Source organism: Cynocephalus volans, chromosome 7 (assembly GCF_027409185.1).
Source record: "Cynocephalus volans isolate mCynVol1 chromosome 7, mCynVol1.pri, whole genome shotgun sequence".
Lineage (NCBI taxonomy): Eukaryota > Metazoa > Chordata > Mammalia > Dermoptera > Cynocephalidae > Cynocephalus > Cynocephalus volans.
The window spans coordinates 11,398,438-11,423,218 of record NC_084466.1 but is presented as its reverse complement, the minus strand read 5'-3'; the positions used below and the strand labels follow the sequence as shown (position 1 = coordinate 11,423,218).

The 24,781-nt window shown below is 36.5% G+C and overlaps 1 protein-coding gene and 1 pseudogene across 2 annotated transcripts in view; one reads left to right on the top strand and one right to left on the bottom strand.

Annotated features, from left to right (window-relative positions):
- The window catches only part of FGF14 (fibroblast growth factor 14), a 652,329-nt gene that overhangs the window by 253,231 nt on the left and 374,317 nt on the right, over positions 1-24,781 (bottom strand). The gene's annotated exons all lie outside the window — the stretch shown is intronic.
- On the top strand, positions 20,583-23,495 carry LOC134382380 (lipoyl amidotransferase LIPT1, mitochondrial-like; annotated as a pseudogene).

Genomic DNA, 24,781 nt, shown 5'->3' with positions numbered 1-24,781 from the left:
TAAGGTTTTCAATTATGGGAGTGTTTTCAAAAGTCTCCACATATATGAGAATGTAAAAGAAGTCTATTACAAACAGAAAAATGATAAAATTTAAACTAGCGCATGATAATGATTTTGATAAACTTTCTATTGGAAAGCAGTTTATAAAGGAATAATTTCCATGCGTAGATTTATATTTTACATATCAAAAAATTTCAGGGCCTTTGAAGAAATGGTAATTTCAAAACAATCTCTTACGGGCTCTAAAATATTTCAATACACTTGCTGCAATGGATCAAGGCATCTACAGAAAATCCCGTCTCCCCTTCATTCCTAACAAGCCATTAGGGAGAGTTAAAACATTAATGCCAAACCCCTAATGTTTCATCTAAGTTTCACAGCACAGGGTAGAACTCAGAAGGAATGAGGTAAAGATGAAGATGTTTTGGGTATAAACCTATTCAAGGCATGTGCTATGTATGGTCTGAATGTTTCTGTCCCTCCCAAATTCGTATGTTAAAACCTAATCACCAATGTGATGGCATTAGAAGGTGCAGCCATTGTAAGGTTATTAGGTCATAGGGGTGGAGTCCCCATGAATGGGATTAATGCCCTTATAAAAGAGGTCCCAGAGAGCTGCCTTGCCTCTTCCACCATGTGAGGACATAGATAGAAGGTGTCATGTATGAATCAGGAAATGAGCCCTCACCAAATTTTTTTAATTTTAATTTATCAATATACAATGTAGTTGATTTATGTGTCCCTTTACCAATTCCTCTTCCCCACCTTCCTCACCCCCTCCCCCCATCAACATCATATCTGTTCACTTGTCTGCTATAAAAAAGAATGAAATAGTACCATTCACAGCAACATGGATGGACTTAGAGAAAATTATATTACATGAAATAAGCCAGGCACATAAAGAGAAATACCACATGTCCTCACTTATTTGTGGGAGCTAAAAATAAATAAACATACAAACAAATAAATGGAGGGTGAGGGAAGAAGAGCTCACCAAATATTAAATCTGCCAACACCTTGATCTTGGACTCTCCAGTTTCAAGATTAGTGAGAAATAAATTTCTGCTGTTTATAAGCTATCCAGTCTGTGGTATTTTGTTACAGCAGCCCAAACAGACTAAAGACATGTGAGAGATGGAAAATTCAGTTGGAGCCTAACCAACACTATAGACTTAAAAAAGGTTAGAAGATGAAAACCACAGGAGAAAAAGTTGCCACAATGAAAATGATTACTTGAAAATTATATGAGGTGGGAAGAGAGAATATAAACCATTGATTCTCAAGCTTTATTCACATTAAGTTCTTCAGGGACCATTGAAGAGTAGGAAGGTTCCTCAAAAAAACCCCACATTTTTCAGACTATTGGCCAAACAGGGACTGAGAAGAGCAGAGATAGAAAACATTATCCCTTCTGTTAGCCACAGCAGCAAGAGGGATGCTGGTGAAAGACACTACCAAGTTAGCAAAGCCAACCTCTGAGGGATCCCATACACAGACTTCACAACCATGGTCTATTTGGGGGATCCTGGAGGAAGAGGAGGAGGACAAAGAAGATTGGGAAAGAGACAGCATGGACTCAGATGTGGAAGAGTCTCATTAGTGTCCAGCGTAGTCACTGGGTGAAAGATGGGTACCACTGAATTTCTCTAATTTTACCAGTTAGTAGAGTGACCCAAACATTCAAAGAGAGCACTTTTGAGAGGTGCAGCTAGTAATAATGATGATGGAAAACAAGTATAAAGAGAATTGGCTAACTCTTCTAAGTCTAATGCTTGTTTGACATAATTTTGCTCTATCAGTGTTATTGAACACATCAAATACATATTTCTAATTAATATATGCCTTTAAAATCGTGTCCTTCCATTTTGCACAGCAGGTTTACATCTAAAAGTATTTGTTTTTTTTTCAAAATTAAATGTATTGTCAAAATATTAAGGTATGGCACTATGAAATGTTTTAAAAATATGCCACAGAGTAAGACAGAATTACTAAAGAGAATTTCCAGCAAGACTTTGGGTACTTCAATATACTGGAATGAGGGTGTACATACCCTACCACTCTGCAGAGTGATGAATTAAAAGGCAACACATTTTATGTGGATGGCTAACTTGTAGAATATTCTCTATAAAATAGATCACAACAATGTCTATATTATCTAAGGGTACAAATTTGCATTCTAAATATATTTGGTAGCTAGACATGTTGAATCTCAGACAAACCTAACAGACTGTGTTATAAAAACAAAAAGCCCTAGACTCATTTTGCTTGAAGTACCCTATAAATATAGTTGGTCTCTCTGTCCTAGAGAACAGAAAGAAAAACTGGACGAAATTAAACCTTACTTATTGTCTAATCTACATATCCTATCTTGTATAAATATGCAGAAGACTCTAAAAGCTCTGAATTATTTTACCCAAGTCAAGCTCCTAGCAAGCAGAAGGAAACAATTGAAAAGAACGTTTTCCTGTACGAACCCATATCACTTAAGGGACAAGATATACCTGACTTGCTCAGATGCAATAATGCTATAATGCTATATAGAAACTTCTCTGTGCATGAAATTTTTACTCAAAAATTCTCATGGATGCAATCAACCTAGATGACCAAACAAAACCATATCAATTGATTAATGCAGGCAGTTGATATGAGCGGTAGTTTGTGTATTGTCTCTTTGGAGTTTTAAATAAATAAACTGGTAAAGAGGCTTTCAGGACTAACTTGTTCAAATGTAAATACACTTTTGTGCAGCTACTTATAACTCATAATCCCTTGTACCCCATATGGCTCTAAACCAGTACCATCATTCAGTATTCCTTACAAAGGAAATAACCTATAGCACAACGGTTAATTCTATATCTATATATCAGAATTATCAAGAATTCTTCCACTAAATATTGACCTATCATTGGAATATATTCCATTCTTTTATTATTAAAATATTTCCAATACTGTACAATTGAAATTTAAGCCTTGGCCAGTTCTCAAACACTAATAGAAAGTCAATTTTAAATGTTTAAAGTAAATATGATCCTTATTAGAAACAGGATAATATAACAGGTAGTGATTCCAGCCCCTTGTCAAAACAAAACTAAACAAAACAAAACAAAGAGACATTCTAATGTCTCAAGTAGAAATAGCAGGCCCAGTTAACTGCATTTTTTTGTGCGCAATTTACATTGTTATCCTGGTGTTAGTTATCCCATTGGCTGGAATATATTATCTCTATGATCCAAGGACCTCACTCTCGTTATCTCCCCAGATGGCACTGACAGAATAAATATTTCAAAAGACTCAAACCCAGAGCTCTGCTAAGCCACTTCTGAGCAGACATCACCTACCTGAAAAACAAGACAAGGTCTTGGCTTAGTTAATGTTGGGGCCCTGCCAATGTCCACCTGTCCCATAACCGTGTGGAACTGCCTGCCTCACTAGTTGAGGTCCCCATGAAAGGAGAGCTTGACAGCGGGTGGCTGTACAGATGATCGTATTTCCTGATGATGTAGGATCTCTTCTTGGTCACAGTTTCTCATCTATACTTTGGAGTCAGAGAGATCTTAATTCAAAACCCAGATTTTCCACATGCATTTCCAACTACACATTTTTAAGAACGCTTGAAGAAAGAATTCATTCTATTTTACATTATTTGATTATTATTTAACCAACATTGTTTTTCAAGTACATCAGAATCACCAACTCCTATAAAAGTAGTACTCTCATAGGTGGGGGTCTATTTTAGGAGGCAGAAAGGATCTGTATTCCCCAAAGATACATATATGAATTGAAAAACAAATATGACAACTAAATTGCATTGCAGACACATGCTTATAAAATTTTTGAAAAGTAATATTTTTGGAAAAGTAGGCCTGAGTTGTGAAAATATTGCAATTATATCCATGCAGGCAGCACCATAGAATCTGGATCATCTATAAAAAAAGCACAAAAATATTCTTAAAAATCTAAATTTGTGTAAGACTAACTTGGACTATGGCTTAAATTCTGTGATTTTATAGTATTAGGAAAGACAAACACCTAAAATGTGAAAAAAATAACTGTCTCAATAAACCATGTTAGTAGTCATGAGTATGCTAAAAACTCATCATGAACTCAAGGTTTTCAGTACAACAACAAAATAATTATCTCAGAAATTTGCTAGTTCTATATAAGCAGACCATCAGGTTACTTTTATCACCTTCTAAAAGGGCTTTAATCTTGAATGGATGCTTAAGTTATGGAAGAAATCCTCAATCTACTAGCAATTTCTACATTAATTAAATTGAACTGGTTGAATTTCCATATATGCATGTGATTTCTATCTAGAAAAAGGAGGATTATATGTACGTGTGTTTTATTATTTTCACAAAACTCATTTACGTTATCATGTTAAATAACTTCTAAAAATAAAAAATAAAAAAATTAATGCACATATTGTAATCTCCCATGGACCATGCGCTAAGATGACTGCATTTCTAAAGTGCAGAAAAATCCCATTATTTCAGTATCTTGCTGTGTTTCACTGAATCATCAGCATTAATCATAGATGACATATTCCTAATGCATTTGTGCTGTCCTTCATGGTGTGAGAACATCTACCAGGGAAATAGCTTTTCCTTTGTTGAAAAAAAAGTCTATAGTTCAGATGAAGTAACCTGAAAATATGTGTTTTTCATCTTTATCTCTGGCTCTTTTTGCAGCTCCAAATGGCACCCTGTAAAATGCTATGCCTAATTTTTAAACAGTAATTACTATTGAGTTGACAATAAAAATTACTCAAAAAATATGCTCAGTAAGCACAGGGACTTTGATGCAGCTTAAATATTTAAAAGTAGAATAAAATGGAATGTCAGGTTCATATTATCTCCAAAGTTTTGTCAAAATACCTATTTATTAGGCTCTGCCATTTTCACCATTTCTACTAAGTCTGCAAAGGTTCAGAAGACAACCAACTGCTACCTAAACTCAGGGTTTACACCCATGGTTCTTAATGACTAATCTATGTGCATAGAGAAGACAGATGAAGCAAAGAAAAATTTAATTTCAGGGTTAGAAAATTAATTTTGCCTGGAGAAAAAAACTTTAAATCCAATTTGATACTTAAGGATTCTTGTTTGTTTGTTTTAACATCAATTTGACTACCATTTAAGTCTATTATAAGATTAATGAACCATTATTACCTCAGAAAAGTAAAATAATTATTAGACATTGTTCATATTTTCTAGCTTTCCATGAGGATTTTCCCTTGACACCAGTAGTGCATAAGTTTTTCAGCTTGTTTCATTTGCTTCCTTTTCTGGAAAACATAAAGATGCTGTCTGGTTTTGTGCTGGTTCCTTGTACTTCCTAATAACACCTACTGAAGAGCTATGAGGTAGTAACAGTTCAATAACTTTCTCACCACTGGATCTGCAGCGTTCTAACATGGGAATTGGTAATATCTTTCCATGAACATGTTTAGTCAACATATCCCAAAATGTACGCCTGGGAATACTAATGTTCGGTTAAATATTTATAGAAACTCCAAAGCAAATGAGTGATCTGGGTCAAAGAAGAAAGGGAAACAATGAGTCAAACAAAGTTAAATGGGTCTTTTTATTGTTTTTTATTGCTGGATTTCTAAGTACTTTTAAGATGAGGTTTGGAAAATATTTTTATAAAGGCAGGCCTGGCTCACAGCTCAGAATCAAGTAGGAGCTTTGAGATACTTTCAGAAAACACACCACACATCCATCTGTCTACCACAACATCTCCGTTGAACATCTGATAGGTCAAAGTCTTGTCTAAAACTAACCTCTTTGTTTCCCCTCCAAAATCTATCTATGTTTAAACCTTCCGCATTTCACTAGATGCCAATATCATCTTTACAGTTTTCCAGGTCAACAAGTTTAGAAACATCTTTGTTGGTCTCTCTATCTCTTTGTTTCTCTCTCTACACACACACACACACACACACACACACACACACACACACACACACACACACACACACACACACACACACACACACACACACACACACAGACACTCTCCAAACTGTCATGGAATCCTTCACAATATATATATAGAACATAACCTCTTCTCACCACTTCAGCTGCTACCACTTTAGTCTGAGCCGTTACCACCACTGGCTTAGTTTATGGTATTAGACTCCTAAATAATTTTCCTAATTCCACTCTTGTCCCCTACAGTCTCATCTCCACGTAGTATCTTCTTCCTTTTCAAACATAATACAGATTATATCACTCCTCTATTAAAAACCCTCCAATAGTTTCCCATCCCACTCAGTGTAAAAATGCCACATCTTCACCACGACTACGACTGCACCCCCACCTGCTGTGGTCCCCCACTCCCAGCTCTGCTCCCAGCACACTGGTCTCCCTGCTCTTCCTCTAACACACCAAGCTGCTCCTGCTGCACAGTCAGCCTCTTCCTGGAACCCTTTTTCCCAAGATACCTCACTCTCTAACTTGCTCTAGGACTCTGCCCAGTGTCACCTAATGAGAGGCTATTCGTGACCACCATAGATTTAAAAGGTTTTCTTCCATCACTCTCATGTATTTTTTTCTAGGAGGTCTTTAAATCTGTTTTTCATTAGTATTTTTAAGGCCGAGTAGATATTACCTGAGTCATTGGTTAAGTGATGATCTCCCTCATTAGAGTATAAAGTCATAAAGACAGGACTAGATTTTGTCATGCTCATAGACATATTGCCAGAGCCTGAGAATGATTCTGGCACATTTGTTAAATGTTGAATGACTACCTGTGATTTATTGTCATTCTCACTTTAGAATCATAATTGAAATGCATAGAAAAACAATATTTCTTGCATAAAAAGCCATGAGTAAATCTCTTAGAGACACTTAAATTTAGACGGGAAAATACAACAATTCAGATTTAAGAAAGGGGAGAAGCCTCTTGGGTTATTAGCAAAGGCAGATGAATGAGGGTCTTGTAGCAGAGATGGGAGCAAATAGTGATCAATCAGCAGTTAGTCTTGGTGTTAATGAACAAAATAAAAGGAAAGTGTACTCGCAGAGATGGTGGTGACACCTGAATGACATAAGTAGAAGTCAGCAAGCCAGAGCACAAGATAATGGCTGGCCAGTCAAAATAGCTCAGGAAAAAGTAAGAAGGGGTAACCACCTAGTGCCACGGATAGACCTAAATGAAGCAACGTCTGCTGATAAACCGAGCCCAACACAAATAAATGCTTTTTACCCCCAGAGAGACAATTCAACCACTGAGATAAAACATCATTGCTTTTAGGAATCTGGATGTATTACATTGAATCTGACTGTCCATGTCAGGCAAAGCCCAGAATTTTAACTGATTGCTTGAGAAATGTCTACTAGATAACTTACCAATTTTTCTTCCATTCTTACATCCTTCTGGAACTACAGCGATTTAAAAAGAATCACTTCACTTTTCAAAAGAGCAGTAAATGCCTGAAATAATTTATAACTTTAAAATAATCAAGAAATTTACTGTCCTCTCTGTTTATATTATTTGTAAATTTCCCTTTATTAAATGTACAGAAAATTGAAAGCATAATTTATTAATTATCAAAAGCTCCAATTCACAAATAAAATTGTCAAGTGAATTTTTATGTCTTCCATCTTCACCTCCTACTTTCAAAACAATTATCCATGAATTTTCACTTTTCTGAAAGATTATAGAGAATTCTATATTGATTATTAAAAAGGGTTATATACATTTGGATTCCTATATCATAACATGTTTTCGTCTACTTTATAAATACTGCACTATTCGTAGTCAATTTCACAGTATCTATTTCTAAATCCACTAGACAGGGATAATTAATCGATTTATGAAATTCTACAACTATGCATTTAATAAACAAGGCTTTCATAAACCATGCCATATAGGCATGCATATGTATTTTATACATATAAATATATAGTTGTTGGTTTGGAGCTTACAAACACATCAATTAGGTTCATAGACTCAGTAATATTTTTTAATTAATAAATATGTTTTAGTCTTAAACTGCTTGGTAAACAGGTAAGCAAGCCTTATAATTTCCACCATAGTAACATTTATGAATCTTTAACTAAGTTCTCTAGTATGGCATCTCCTGTAAGAGTTAATTAGATATCTCACTGCATTTGTTGTTTTCAATCCTTTTTCATATCATCCTGAAGTTATTTCCCTGAGAACTTCTAACTACAAATTCTTGCCAAGTTCTCTCTATTACTCATCCTCAACATTAAACACAAGCCAGATTTACTATAAAATTAATAAATTACCCCTAAGAGAGTGCTGTCTCACAGTTTCTTTCAAATATTTTTGTCAATTTTTTATTTGAGAATAACTTTTCAAAATCACATGAGCTGTGGTGCTCATAAAATATTATGAGTCATAGCTCAGAACACAAACAAGAAACACTCAAATTGAATCTATGTTCACATTTCACAAAGGTGTCCTTACTCAGAGTGGGGCTGGAAAATATAGAGCCCGCGTGCTGCCATTCCCTATTCCCAAATACAGCAGACATAGTTCATCAATTACAGACCTCCTTTGGCCTCACAATCCTTCTTCATACAGAACCTCAGATAGTCATTACAAATTTATTGGACTGGTTCCTACAACAGATGAATTCTACTAGCTGTCCTTAAACCAGAACCTTGATTCAGAGCTCAGTGGTTCAGGCCTATGTGGTTAAGAAAGGGCATGGTTTCCAACAATTTAAAAAAATTTAGGATGGGTGGTCATCAAAACTATAACTCTATATGTTTACTCCATTTTTCATTCTGATTAAGTTCCTAGTCATATCAATATCCAATTCTGTACCAACAACGTTTACTGAAAACTGAAAGTTATTTTATTTTGTGGGGTGATTGTCCTATAGGGGTGACATGACCATGAGATCCAAAGGAAGACCATCTTGGGGTTCTGGGCTGGACCCTGTAAAGATATCTCACTGCACTTTTTGTTTTTAATCTTTCTGTATATCATCCTGAAGTTACTTCACTAAGAACTTCTAACTAAAAATTCTGTGGATAGGCCTGGAGAATTCTGATTTAGATGACTTGAATTTTAAGAGTGGGAGAGGGCAACATTATAAATTAACTACAAACAACATTATAACCAGAGACAAATTGTTAAAAATCAATTGCAGCTTATTAGGAGCCATGTGATCTTAATTATATTATACTTGGTGTCTAAGTTTTTCACATGTAGTACCAGAATAATAAAACACACTTTACAAAGTTATTACGATAATCAAGAGAGGTAATAAGTAAAATCAGCAGAACATCTAACACAATTGAATCTGAATTAAGTGAAAAGAAACAATACTGATCACTCTTCTTAACACTAGTGTACTTCCTTAACCTTGCAATTGCAAAAATTAGTTTTGCATCTTTCACAATATTAAATTTTCATGATTAGTAATGTATCCAACAAATACGTTTAAAAAAAACTGTATGGAGATGATATAATTCATACAAATTTACTCACTGAAAGTGTACAATTCAATGATTTTTAGTATACTCACAGAATTGTGTAACCATCACCACCCAGTACTCAATATATTCTTGAATTTATTTTGCAATATCACCAAAGGATGTCCCCTCCATAAGAAAACAATCTAACAACATCATCATGTAAAACTTTTATCAGTGAAATGGCAATGACTTTTTTTTAGATTGTAAGAAAACTAATTTAATTAAAGGAACAAGCATAGTAAACTAAACATAAAACAACTTCAGAGATTCATATTGAGACTGTAGGCATAAAAAGTGTAGTAGCTTATGATAGTGGATAACCAAAGAAAATGTTCCATTTGTTCTGCTTGTTTATTTTTCCATTTACAATGAAATAAATTTGATCTCTTTTGTGATCTATCAATGGTAAGGAAGATGAATATTGATTAGTAGATTAATATTTCTTACTACATCAAGAACACTCTGAATTGCATATAGTTTCCAACATTACACTGAAGTCAAATGTTGGTTGGAAAATCATATGCTATGTGTCTTGGCAGTGACATTTTAAGAGAAGTTTGGGTTCAGTTGGATTGTTTCTAGACCAAGGAGACTGCAGGGGCACAAAAACTCATTGAATTGCATAACCCTTGATTGGTTTCTGAGTCAGGAGCAGAAAAGCTATGAACTTCCATTTCACAGGACTGGAAGTCTGACATGTAAAGTTAACACTCCCATCCCCACAACAAGAAGAAAGTGGAACAAAATGAAAATCAACAACTCTTCTTAGATGCATCAGAGAATTGAGTGCATAGGGTCACCTGCTTCCCCTCAAACTGGAAAGATAGGTTGGTACAGAGAATCTCAGCTTACTGGGAACAGAAACCAAGGACCAGAATCCTACAGATGGAGCCAGTACCAGTAGGGACTTAAACTGTAATTGATGAACTGCTGGAAATTCAGTACAAACTACCTAGAAAGTGGAAAATTCTGAGGAAGGGAGATTGTCTTATGAAAGAGGCCCATGCTTTCCTCAGTTTTACTCCAGAGCTCTGTCAGGTTCTCAGAGAAATATCTCTCTGTGCTTCAGGCAGGGAAAAAGGAAAAATAACCATTTTAAAATAAAATCATTTTTTTTTTTTCTTTTGGTGCTTGTGCTTTCGGGCTCATGTTCATAATGCCCTGACCTAACTGCTGAAGAGTTTCACCTATATTTTCCTTTAGTAATTTTACAGTTTTGAGTCTTATACCTAGGTCTTTAATCCATTTTGAGTTGATTTTAGTGTACAGTGAGAGATGCATATCTAGTTTCATTCTTCTGCATGTGGATATCCAGTTTTCCCAGCACCACTCGTTGAAGAGGCAGTCTTTTCCCCAATGTAGATTATTGTTGCCTTTGTCTAATATCAGATGGCTATAAGCCTGAGGAATGATTTCTGGGTTCTCAATTCTACTCCACTGGTCTGAATGTCTATTTTTATACCAGTACCATGCTGTTTTGGTTACAACAGCTTTGTAGTATAATTTGAAGTTGGGCAGAGTAATACCTCCAGCTTTGTTATTTTGGGTCAGGATTTCTCTGGCTATTCGGAGTCTTTTGTTTTTCCATATGAAAGGTAAGATTGTTTTTTCCATTTCTGTGAAGAATGTCATTGATATTTTGATGGGGATTGCGCTGAATCTGTAGATTGCTCTGGGTAGTATAGACGTTTTCACAATGTTAATTCTTCCAATCCAAGAGCATGGAATATCTTTCCATCTTTTTGTGTCTTCTTTAATTTCTTTCAGAAGTGGTTTGTAATTCTCATTGTAGAGGCCTTTCAACACTACTGCACTGTTGGTGGGACTGTAAATTAGTCCAACTACTTTGGAAAACAATTTGGAGTATTCTCAAACAAGTACAGATAAATCTTCCATATGATTCAGCAATCCCTCTTCTGGGTATATATCCAGAGGAATGGAAATCATCATGTCAAAGATATACCTGTACTGCCATATTTATTGCAGCTCTGTTTACAATAGCCAAGATATGGAACCAACCTAAAAGTCCATCAATAGATGATTGGATAAGGAAACTGTGGTATATATACACTATGGAATACTACTCTGCCATAAAAAAGAATGAAATATTCCCATTTGCAACAGCATGGATGAATCTGGAGAAACTTATGTCGAGTGAGACAAGCAAAGCACAGAGGTATAATACCGCATGTACTCACTCATATGTGGGAGCTAAGAGAGAAAGGAAGACAGGAAAGAAAGACCACAGTAGTGCCGTGATCCAACAGAGGGAGGAAAAATTCCTAGGGCTGCAAATTGGAGTGAAGGGGAGAAGGGCAAGGGGAGGGAGGTTGGGGGATAATTGGGAGGGGACAAAGGGTACAAAAGTAATTTCTGGTAATGCGTACGCCCCCCAGTATGAATCTGGCCCTCACATCATGGGCAGGAGGGTAGACAATCAGCTTTGTATCTCATGAATATTTGTAATAAATAAATAAATAAAAATAAAATAAAATACATTCAGAGCTCTCTGCTCTCCTTAAAAATGCCTGTCCTCAAGGCAAACTATTTTACCAGAGCCTAATTGATTGGGGTTTTACCAGAGCATAACCCATGTGGAAGAAAGAAAGTACCCAATGCCAGTACCCTCTACCCTTCCCAGAGAGCTGAGAGTACTTGTAAAGGTCACAGGCAGGGACACAGGCTCACTAAACACTGAGGTCTAAGCATAAGATTATGTCTTACCATCATACGAATGGGGCTGCTATATAAAAACCAAGGGATTACAGCTGAAAGAACTGCAAGCTTTGGGCACTATTTAGAAGGAGTCTCTGGAGAAACCCAAAGACAACAGAGGAGACAAAAATAAGGACAGAGAGTAAACATCAGTACTCCACATGACGGCTAGAGCAAGCAGTAAACATAGCCTAACTTCTATCCAGATATACATAAAACCTCACATTAAAGGGCTATCTACCCAATACATCATGTCTACTTTCAACAAAAATTACAAGTCATGCTAAAAGTCAAAAAACACAAAACAGCAATACAAGACAGTCTGAAGTAACAAAGCAAGCAGCAGAACTCACCTTGGATATGACAGAATTTGGAATTATCAGACCAGGAATGTAGAACAACTATGATTAATATGCTAAAGGCTCTAATGGAGAAAGCAGAGAAGATGCAAAAACAGATTGGAAATGTAAGCAGAGGGATGTAAAGTCTAAGAAAAAGTTGAAAGGAAATTCTAGAAATAATCAATTTTTATAAACGAAACTGAACCAGAAATGAGGAATGCCTTTGATGGACTCATCAGAAAACTTGACATGGCCAAGAAAAAAATGATTGAGTTTGAAAATAAGTCAATAGAAACTTCCCAAACTGAAAAACAAGGAGAAAAAAGAATAATAAAAAAAGATGGAGCAGACTATTCAAGAACTGTGTAATAATTATAAAAGGAATAACAGACATTTTTGGAATACCAAAAGAAGAAAAGTGAGAGAAAGGGACAGAAGAAATATTCAAAGGAATACTCGCTGAGAATTTGCCAAAATTAATGACGGACACCAAACCACAAATCCAGGACACACAGAAAACATCAAGGATAAATACCAAATTATCTATATCTATGCATATCATATTCAAGCTGCAGAAAATCAATGGCAAAGAGAAAATCTTGAAAGAACCCAGACGAGGAAATAAACTTCCTTATAGAAGAGCAAGGATAAGAATTATGTTAGACCTTTCTTCAAAAATCATGCAAGCAAGAGGAGAGCAGAGGGAAATATTTGAAGTGTAGAAAGAAAAAAGAAAGACTACCCATGTAGAATTCTGCATCTTGCAAACTTATCCTTCAAAAATAAAAGAATAATGGACACTATGACAAACAAAAATTGAGAGAATTTATTGCCAGTGGTCCTGCCTTGTAAGACATGTTAAAAGGAGCCCGTAAGAGAAAGAAAATAATGCAGGTGAGAAACGTGGATGGAAATAAGGGAAGGAAGGACATTGGAGAAGCAATAAGCAAAAGTAAAATAAAATCTTCAATGTTTTGTGACTTAATTGATCTAACAGAGAACAGTTTGTTCAAAATATTTTTAGCAATAATATACTGGATGTTTATATCTTGCGAATTAGGGAAACGGATGGCAGCAGTGTAACGAGGGTCAGGAGGGAAAGACTGGGAATACTCTAAGGCACTCACACTGCATATGAAGTGCTACGGCATTATTTGAAAGTGGATTTACAGTATTGTCAGGTATATTGCAAACTCCTGAGCAACCACTAAATGTTTTTTAAAGATATAATTGATAATTTCAGTTGGGGGAGAAAACAGGATCCCATAGAATGTTCAGTTAGAACCAGAGAATGAAGAAAAATACTAGGAGGAAAAAAAAAAAGCAAATAAAATCTGTGAAATATATTGTTGAAAAAGTTGAGGAAATATGAATAGGACCTAGATATTAGATGACATTAAGACATTCTTCCATTTCTTACATGTGATAATGGTATTATGGTTACACGGGAACCATGCATCTTTTATGAAGATACATGGTGAAGTATTTAGGAATGAAATGTCATGATGTCTGAAACTTGTTCTCAAATGTTTCAGCAAGTGTGTGCATGTGTTTATGTACAAAGAAAAAGATAATGTAAATAGAACACAATTTCAACAATTGTTGACTCTCGATAATGGATATCTGGTATTTAGCATATGGTTCTTTCAACTTTCATGTATATTCAAAAAATGATAAAGTAAAACGTTGGAAAAATGATGGAATGGATTCATTAATACCAATGTGTACCTCTTGTGTTTGTTCTACAGGAGGCTTTACAGCAAAGATCTTGATAAAAATCCACATTTTAACTTTTAAGGTATCCTTTGAAGAATCTCAGGACAGAAGACTTATTGCCAACAAGCTTGATGATATCTGTTTTTAATTTACAAATAACAAAATCTTTTGTGTGTGATGCTGCTGCTTATTTTTACTTTAATTTTCAGAATGCCATTATAAATTGGTTTGGCCTCAAGGGACTACTGAATCACCAGCTACTAGTCATTGAAACCCATAAATCACACGTTATACAATTTTTATTTTGATTCTTAAGTAATACAATATAATTGTGTAATGAGAAGTAATCTGTGGTCTATAGAAACTGCAGGAAATAAAACTAGTAGCATGTGAAATTTAAAACAAGCTAATAAACATGTTTTGCTAAATTTATAATTATATCTTATGCCATTCCTTACTGAAAAACTAAGCCTTCTGAGTCAATTTCCAAGTTACTTGAAATATGGCTTGTGTTCTATAATATATTCTCAGCATGACTAAAAGACCTGTTATAGCACTATCATGAATTGTGTTATGTAATTAGGCATGACACATTAATATGTGGCTAACCAAACTGCAAGGCCATTATAAACATCTATCTTTCTACTTTAAATTATTTGCACTGGTAACTTAACCACAACGTGAAAAATAATCATAGCAATTTGAATAGAACATCTGCTTGTTAAAGTAAGGATCATAATGCCTGTTACCAACTGTCATGTGTAAGTGGTCATGAAAATATTTGAAGAGCAGTAATTTTCTAAAAATTAATTGAAAGCCTCATTTAGCCTCCTTTGATTTTGCATGAGTTTTATGTGTGTTCTACTTAATATAAGATGGATATATGAGGAATTTCTCTAAACAGCACAGCCTTCAACCAAAATTGATCATGTTTTAAGGGAAAGAGCAAAGTTCTCAATCACTATGAATTCAGAAATATAAATGCAATGTGGTTTGGGGAAAAGAAAATAATTTCTTTCCAACTTTCATGGAACAGGGGTATAGTAGTGAGTCAAGTATTCTGCTTAAGAAAGAATTAACCCTTGTGTTTATTTGAAAACATATACCATACCGACTTCCAATACTTGACTGAGTTCAACTTAACAAGGGCTTAGGTGCATCACATTGTCTTAATTGTCGGAGTGATACAAAAATGAATAAAACTGATTATTTCCTCCCAACTAGATCAGACTATAATGAGGGGGTAACAGAAAAGTCAACATCTAACTGTAATACAAGACTGAGTACTAAATGAAAGAAAAACTAACAACTTCCCACAACAGAGCAGAGAAGAGCAACCGTCTTCAGTTGGAAGCATCAGGGAATCCTGCACTGAAGGGCTAGCATTTGAGTTGGGCCTAAAATTAATTAATTAATTTAAAAAAAATAGCTTATTTTGGTTTTGAACTGGTGTAAATTGCAGGGTAACATGGGAAATGAGAATAAGAAATAGGCCGATCATGGAGACCATGATTTTGGAGTTCGATAGATTGAACTTGAGCATTGTGTCACTGGAGGTAGTTTCTGAGGAGAGTTGTGACTAATGCCCATGTTTTCAGAATTCTACTCCAGTAGATAAGTAGATGATTTAGAGCCTGGAGGCAGAGACACTAGTTAGGGAGCTGTGAGGTGGAAAATGATAAGTAGAAGAGAGGACGCAGTCCTGGGAACATCTAGGAGATGTAATGAACAAACTCGGATTAAAATGGGGAGATGGATAAGGAAAAGGTGGAGATCAAATATAACTCAGGTTTCTGGAATGGTTGAAATCTTGCCCCTGAAATGGAACACAGATCTGAGAATAAAGAGCAGGGCTTTAGGAATTCACATTGCAGCTACCTTGCAAATCTAGTTTGCAAATATGTTAGGAATTGGTGGTCAATACAGAAAAGGCACACCTGGCGCTCCAGGCTCAGGTTTCATTGTTCTTCTTTCCAAACTTTTGAGTGACAGAAAGGGAGCCAGTTGACAAAATTAGTCTTGCCTGGGAACAATTTTTCCCACCTCCCCAAAACAGAGGGGGATCAACACAAACCAACGGAACCGCAGCATCCTAATTATCAAGCAAGTGTCATAAAGGTGTTTTCTGATGCCTCGCATATTCCTGCTCCAAGGCATTTGCACCTGTGGTTTCCTTTGTGAGGACACTACCAGGTACCTGCATGGTCACCCCTCATTCCATTCAAGTGCCTTCTGATGAGAGGGGCTTCTGTGGCAGCTGAGTCAGCAGTGCTCCCTCACCCCTGGGTCCTGTTTGCACTCAGCCTCCTAGCACCTCGCAGAACTTCCTGCCACTAGTCTTGACACCATATACTACTCAACATGTATGTACTTAGTCTTTTATTGCCCATCTTCCCTTGGTAGAAAAAAATGTTCCATGAGAGCAGGGCCTTTGCTTTGCTCACGGCTGTACCTTTGGCTTGTAGAACAATGTCCACTCTGCAGTGAGTCCTAAATAAAAATGAAATGAATGAATATGCTGCTTTTGTTCTGGAATTGGAGCTATCCGACATCCTAGTTTCAAGAGTTCTCAAGTTAGTACATGTGCAACTCTCTATCACAAGACAATTATGGACTTTCTTATTTACTAGATTGAGATAAAATTAATACTAGGATTCGTGGAGACAGCTGATTTGACAGTTACTTGGCATGATAGTGGTTCTTAAACCTGAGCATAAATCAGAATCACTTGTTAAAACAGATTGTTGGACTCCAGGCCTGGAGATTCTGATTTAGTAGATCTGAGATGGGTCCAAAATTTTACATTTCTATCAAGCTCCCAAGTAATGTTGATGCTGCTGGTCAGGAAACCACAGATTGACAAAAAAATCACTGCATTACCAGCTATAACATAATCACAGTAGAAGCTTGAGAGAAGTCTACATAGATAGGGAGTGAATATATTTCAGTGTTTTTACAATGGAAGAGTAGACCCCAAAGGGGAGAAATTACTGCTCCTTCTGTCCACAAAGCTTGCAGTTTTCCCACCTGCATTTTTTTATTCTTGTTTTAGTAAATTATAAATTATTTTTGATTTTTCATAATTTTTAAATAAATTGCATTGTGTACAGTTAAAGTATATAACATGATGCTCAGGGATACCTATAGATAGTACAATGGTCAGTATAGTGAAGCAAATTAACTTATCCATCATCTACTTAGTTACATTTTTTGTGTGTGGCAAGAGCAGCTAAAATCTACTCATTTAGCAAAAATTCTGAACATAACCTACATTTAAAATACCTGGAATGCTTTTGATTTGCTAATTGGATTAAAATATTATACTTCATTTCATTCAGTTGCATGACATTGCTCAGAAAAACTGAATTCACAATAAAAGAGCATTGAAGATGGAATAGGAAACAATGAAAGATATTGTTAGGAGAAGTATGCACGGTATGACTTCCAGTTGCTCTCAAGACAACACGAGGCCCTGGGAATTTCCTCTTTAATGTGATCTCTTAGGCTCTTTTCGATTTTTGACCTAAGACCATACAGATTTTAATAATTAAAGATAAATATAGAGAAGTCATATTGTTTATCATACAGACCAGCACTCTTTTGAGAGAGAATGGGTGCTATTAATACACTGGAATAATAGCTATCAAAAGAGGTATGATCACCCTAATAAGTGAGAAAATCATATTGGATTAAAATCAGCTCTTGAAAGTATATTTGTTTATTGGTTGTTTTTTGTTTTGTTTTGTTTTGTGTTATAGTCCTGAAGGATTTCTGAAATTTATTTACAGTTTTTATTCAAGACCTTTGGAAAGTCCTCACTTCACCATCACGCACTGAAAATCATCTATGCGCATAGGTTGGAGGCTCCCATTTGCTGTATGTGTATGGTCATGGTGCAACAGAAAGAACTTTGGAGGGGGCCAAAAGGGAGTTTGCATCCTAGCTCAGCTGTGTGGCTTTGGATCTCTCTGCACTTTTGTTTTCCTAGGGATAAGTGTTGGACAATAAAACCTACCCCACAGAATGTATGCACAGCACGAACCACCTAGAGAGAGTCAGTTCTACAGTCAGTACTTATTAAATACCACTTTTTTTCTTTTCCAAAACACTTTTCAAGAGGTCCCTAAGAAAAAAAATTAACCTTACCATTCTAGGAGGTTCATATAAATCATTAAATCCAGTAAGTAATTTCAAATATTCTTCTCAGAATCCCTGGACGAGAGAACAAGTCAGTCTGGGACTGGTGAGGTACAGATTGGGGCGTAATTTAGAAAGCAAACCATGAGACACTCTCCTCTCTGTTATCTATGTAGTCACAGTATTCATTTTATTATTTGACATTTTAAGAACGGAGAATGTGAATTTCTAAATTTTCATGAAAGGTGACATGAGTTTACAAGTGATGAGAAACACTGACAAAAAATCAATACATACTAAGTTGAATTTCTGGATAAGATTCAGGGAAAATGGAAGAAAATCTAGCAATGTGTAGAGAGTGATTTAGAGACAGAGAGCCATGGTGTGGTAGGCGGGTCACCCACAGGGTCACCTAACATGAACTGTTTCTGCTTTTTATAGCTTCTTTATTTCATTCTCATCTTGGCACGGAGATTCTTTAAAAGCACCAAACTATTTTGCCAAGTGGCTCTTTTTGGTGAAGCATCTACCTGCTAGAGATTGGGGCAAGGGGAGGACAGCAGAAACCGTAAGTGGGTGGGAGATTTGGAGATGGGACCAACTTTACTCTCATTTCAGGAGCTTGGCCCTGACCCTCATATTTCTGGGCTTCCATCAGGATCCCATGCTACCCAGTTAACTCTCCTTTATGCAGTATTCTCAGTCACTTGGAACTTTAAAATATCAGAGCTGAAAGGAACTGAGAGGCAAACTAACTCAAGACTTTAATTTTACAGTTGAAGGAAAAGAGGTCCAGAAATGTGAAGTGACATGTACAGTGGTTTGGGGATGAGTGCAGTACCAGGCCCTGATCTTCTGACTCCTGGCACTATTTCCTGTTAGTGGATCTCACTGCCTCTCTCCCACCCTTCCCTCTGAGGATCAACTCACAGGGGGTTTCTCCATAGGTCACTGAGATGGTTCCCTGGATTTTTTCAAGGTCACTCATAACCTAGACATCCAACAATAGGGGATTTGTTAAATAAATCATGTAAAACCTATATGCTGAAGCCCAGTAAATCCAATTAAAAAAATCATTTTCTATAATATTCACAGCATGTAAAAATGCATATGATGTATTGTTTAAATAGCAGGGTATAAAAGGCACTTACATGATGATGCAAATACTTGTAAATGTTAAGGGGGTGTGTGGAGGTTATATGCCAAAATATCAATGACCATTGACTCTAGATGAATATATTGCAGGTAAATTTAGTGCCTTATTTGTGGTTTCTATGACTTCCACAAGTTCTTCAAACATATGTATTATCTTTGTAATTATAAAAGAATAATACAGTTGAATAACATGTACATATTTCTGTAAGTAAATATTCTGCACTGGCTTTTTCTGACCCACTGCTCTTGGCCCTCTCCCTTTTGTCCCCAGCTTTTATGTCTCCCTAGATTGTCATCCCTGACTCCTACTATAACTGCTCTCAGTGTTTCCAAATGCAAATGCTCATAATGATCTCGCCTTATCTACTTACCACACTTCGGATCTCACAGGATCCCAGTGCTCCATTATGTACTATAACCTGGCTGGGATAGAACATTCCAGTGGAAATGTCCTGTAATCAACTGAAACTATGAGAAAGAGGGTAGGACTGGTGATTAGGGTTGGAAAGTCATCTAACTTATAAAGAATAGCAAAGCCCAGGAAGTCTGAAAGGGCTGAGAGACCAGAAGTTTAAGGCTGAAATTTAGGGAGAAAGCCCCCATTTGTGGTTGGGATAAAGAATACAGTTAGGAACCAAAGACAAAAAAAACAAACAACAACAACAACAACAACAAAAAAACCAGCAAAAGTGATGTCATGGAAACCAAGTAGAAAGATCCACAATTTAAATGTTGCTTTTTCATACATAATAGCAAAATCAGGACAATTAAGTAAGTTGCAAACATTTAAAGAGACCCATGACCAAAATATTTAAGAACACAGAAGAGCAATTCTAGAATAAAGAACACACTAAAAAAAGTTTATACATTGTCTTTTCTGATTAGAAATCAGGAAAGTCATCTTCAGTACAATACCTGATTTCAAAGGAAGGATAAAATCCAGGCAAGAAATGTTCAAATATCGGATGCTCAACAAGAGAGCCTTATGACAGAAAAACCAGCAAGTATTAGGCTCCAAAAGACATTTAGATCATGTATGTGATTCATATACTGCACGATGGAGATTCTAATGCCAGGTACTCATTGTAAAGAACATTCTTAAGGGCAATAGAAGACAGTCCCAAACTTCTCTCTGTAAGCCCCCATTGAAGGTCTCCAGTATTGTGGAAAGTATTATTAGTACAAAGTCTTCAACTATCATCCTTTATGCTAAATCATGACTTCCTTCCAGTGTTTGTACCACATGAGAACACAGTGAGTGCTTTTTTTTTCTACTTGTGCCTTTCTCCCCTTTTACATCTGTTGTATCTTACCTTGACACTCAAAAAGTGGTTAATTATAAAAGACAGTCAAAAAGTTTTTTTTCCCTCCCATTAAGGCTGAAATGCTTTCTTGAGAAATTAAATTTTAAAAAGTCAGTAATTTATTGCTGTAGAATGGATTTTCTTTCACTTGTAATCATACTATAATTTGTTGGATGTGGAAGATATACATGTAAAGGTTACTCTTTGGATGATCTTATCATAAATCTCTAAATTCCCACAGAAAGCGCCTGGAGCATAAGTCTATTAAAGTTAGCTTTTATATTACAACCAGGACAATAATTATGCTGACGTTCACTGAGCACTCCCTATGTCATAGGCACAGTTTAAGCACTGTACATATATTGACTCATTTAATTCTCACACAACTCTATGAGGTAGTTGCCATTATTACCTTCATTTGACAAAACTGAGAAAAGAAAATTTAAGCAGGTCCTTAGGGCACAGAGCTGGTATCACCAGAACCAGCAGTTTTCCCACATACTCAGACTTCCAAGCAGTGCTCTTAGCCATTACCCAACAGTACACTGAAACTATGAATTCATGTCTGTCCATGAATTAAAGTCACAAAAATCTTCCCCAAAATATAGACTAGTGGCTAAGCTTTTTATTATCATATAGCTATTGTTTCTTCAACCTTCTACTTTCCTATCCACAGCCTATGAAGAAGATTTGTGGTGCTGTATATAAGAAAAGACTCAATCTCTTTATAAAGACCACATTTTTTTTCATTCAGTAAGTATTTATCAGGTGCCTCCTATGTGTCAGTCAGGCACTGTACCAGGTTCTGAGAGGCAGTGATAAACAAAACAGACATGAACCCTGCCCTCTGTGCCTCTCAAATATTTTCACATCAAGACAATCAGAAAATATAATATTTGTACTGGAGTGAGGGGATGAGACTGTGATCCACTGCTACCCTAAGCTCTACCAAGTACCCCTGAGGCTAAGGGGATTGAATGACCCCACCTCTGCTGTGCCTTCTGAGAACATGAGTGCAACCCACTCCCAAAAGGGTAACTCTGGAGTTGAGGATATGGATAAATACATACACTATTTACATTACATTGTTCTGTGACACATTGCAGGGACATCACAAGGGATTATTGAAAATAATAAAAGGGAGGCCTGAGTGAGTCTCGGGCAGGTCAGGAATGATTCCCAAGGAAATGACATTTAATTTAAAAATCAATGGATGGGTTTGCCTAGTAGATAAAGAGGAAAGGGAAGAGGACTACAAGAAAACTGGAGAAAAAAGAAAGCAGTAAGATTCATTTTGAGGGGGGTATGTTGCAGGCTGCACCGCCCACTAGATCAGGAGACTGGGCAGCAGGCGGGGACCTGGGACCCTGAGGCTGGTGCTGAAGACACTGTGGTTTACACTCGGTGCTCGGGACTCCCCAACTCCATGGTTAGGAACAATTTATGCCGAACACAGGAGGGTATGAAACGTATAACATGGATGCCAGCTATGTGCACACCCACAGAGAGCCAGAAAGGTGGAATAAAACATGTGCACGACTGTAATGAGATTCTGGCAAGTCAATCCCATCATCAGTGAAGAATCACTTCCAGCTCCTTCGTAACCTCAAGGTCCCAGTAACTGGCTTTAAAAAAAGAGCAAAAAGTGGGCTCATTTTACAGTCAATTTCCAATGAGGTTTATTGAAATTTGGAAGTACAGGACTGGATCTATCTACAAGGCAAGCCAGTTCTTTTCTTTTAGAGAAATTCTGCCTTTGTTGTAATTGGTAGGCACCAGAATCCTTGCAAGAATATAACCTGAATCTGAGGTGAGAAGGCATAGAACTGGTTTGGAGAGGAAGTTGGGGAGGAATGGTCTACCATGATATGGGTAATATCAAACTTTCTTTACAACCAAAAACAAGCATGATAGGATGGAATATTTGAAATTAGTCGTGAGAGCTCCGAACACTGTCCAACCCATGTGGGATGTGCAGGTTATCAAAATATTACCAAAATATTTGACCTATTACTTGATGGACAGTTTAAAATCTCAGGAACAGCTGTTAAGATTGGTCAGATTACTGCTTATCACCATAGCACTTTATTCCGTGATACTGATGGGACCTTCTTGTCTTCTTTGCTAAAGAGCTCTTACCAAGTGATCAGGTGAAATATCACCCCTAGCATAACTTCCTTAGCAAAAAATCATTTGAAAAAGGAGCCCACTCTGACCTCCAAAGTACTGGTGGCTACTATTGCTTCAGAGTATGCCACTTTTTCAAATTGATAATCACATTAAACTAATAAACCCAACAGATGAGACACTGTTTCCTGGAATAAATAGCAAAGCCAAAGAATGACAAACGGGAGTATATATGCAGAAAAACTCCAGAGTTTAATATAAGCCCTTCCTTTAATGTATTATATGAACAGTCACACTTGGAAATTAAAGTATTCATAGTCATAAAGGATGGAAGAATTGAAATCTGTAATATTGAAGTACGTGATTATTGGTTGCCACTGGGAATGCATAACAAATTAAATTCAAGTTTTATTGGCAGTAAGTTTTGCCCAACTGAAATTACTATGCTAACAAATGTATTAATTAGAATATGTCCAGAAGACCATGAACTACCCAGTAAATGGAATATTCCCTATGAAAAAATTAAGGAAGTACTGTGATTCCAAATAATTCTTAACTGACAGTGTCAATGAGAAAATAAACATTGTAAACGTTAAAAAAAATTCACTTTAAGGGAGTGACATAAATTTGATGAGGATGACTGGGTGACAGATGTGCGAGCTTGTATGCTGAGTGGGTGGGGAAGGGAGGAGGTGAGCTGACTCAGTAACCACGTGTCTATTTCTGTGGAAATACAATGCTGAGCTGAGAACATTCACATTGAGACTGTAGTCCACAAGGTAAGCTTCTTATTCACTTACGTCATAGATGTGATAACCACACACTTATTTTTCGTTGCAAAAGGCTAGCTTTTTTTCTGCAATGTGAGCATGGGAGCAATTTACATGGAAAATGTACATAATGTTAAGAAATACACGAATGCTCTTCTTTTTTTTTTTTTTTTTTTTTTGCCAGCTTTCTTATAGTTTCGAAAGTGGTAACCTCAGCTGGGACTAACGGATTTCTAAAATGCCTGTTGTGTCCGTATATAGAGCCAAAATATATAGACATTAAATTTAACAAGGAAACTGCAGTCACCATCCAGTTAGTGACCAAATGGAGAACAGACCTCAGCCTTTTGATATTGTCTGGGCTGTTTGTGCTGTCCCTGTGTCCCCTCTGCTTTCTCATAGCTCTCCCTAGAGAGTTAACTGAATGATATCCCCACTGGCAGAAGAGTTGACACATTGAATGAAGCGCAGCTGAGTCCCAGATTTCAGCTGGGAAGTTGCAGCCCATGCATCTGCATTGGCTAGCATCATCAAACAAAGGAATAAAAATAAAACAAAACAGTATTTGCTGCATTGGGTTGGAAGGTAAAGCATCCAGTGTCTTCAGCAGAGAGGAAAAAGAAGATAATTTCTAATAGGTTTATACTTGAAAAGAGACTAAAAATTATTTCAGACTTTTTCTATCAGTCTGATTATGGTTGGGCAGAGATAAGAGACCCGTCACTTCAGAATATTATGTCTACATGTCTCAATGCAGGAAGGAAAATAGCCATTTTATCAGAGCAGACTGGAATGTGTCAGACTCCCCATCATACGGACCAAGGCATCTGCAGAAGTTTGACCTGAAACCCTCTTTTGGAACTAATGACTCTTCAGCCCAGTATTCTCTGTAGGTATCAAAGCAACTTCATCCCCACTGGAATGCCTGTCAACTTCGGTGATGCTCTTTCCATGACAACATGCCTCTCTCTGATTATCGTCCCTCCATGCACCAATTAACCTGATTAACTTCTGAACCTGGACGTGAAGTTATCCCATCCCTCAGCGATTATCTT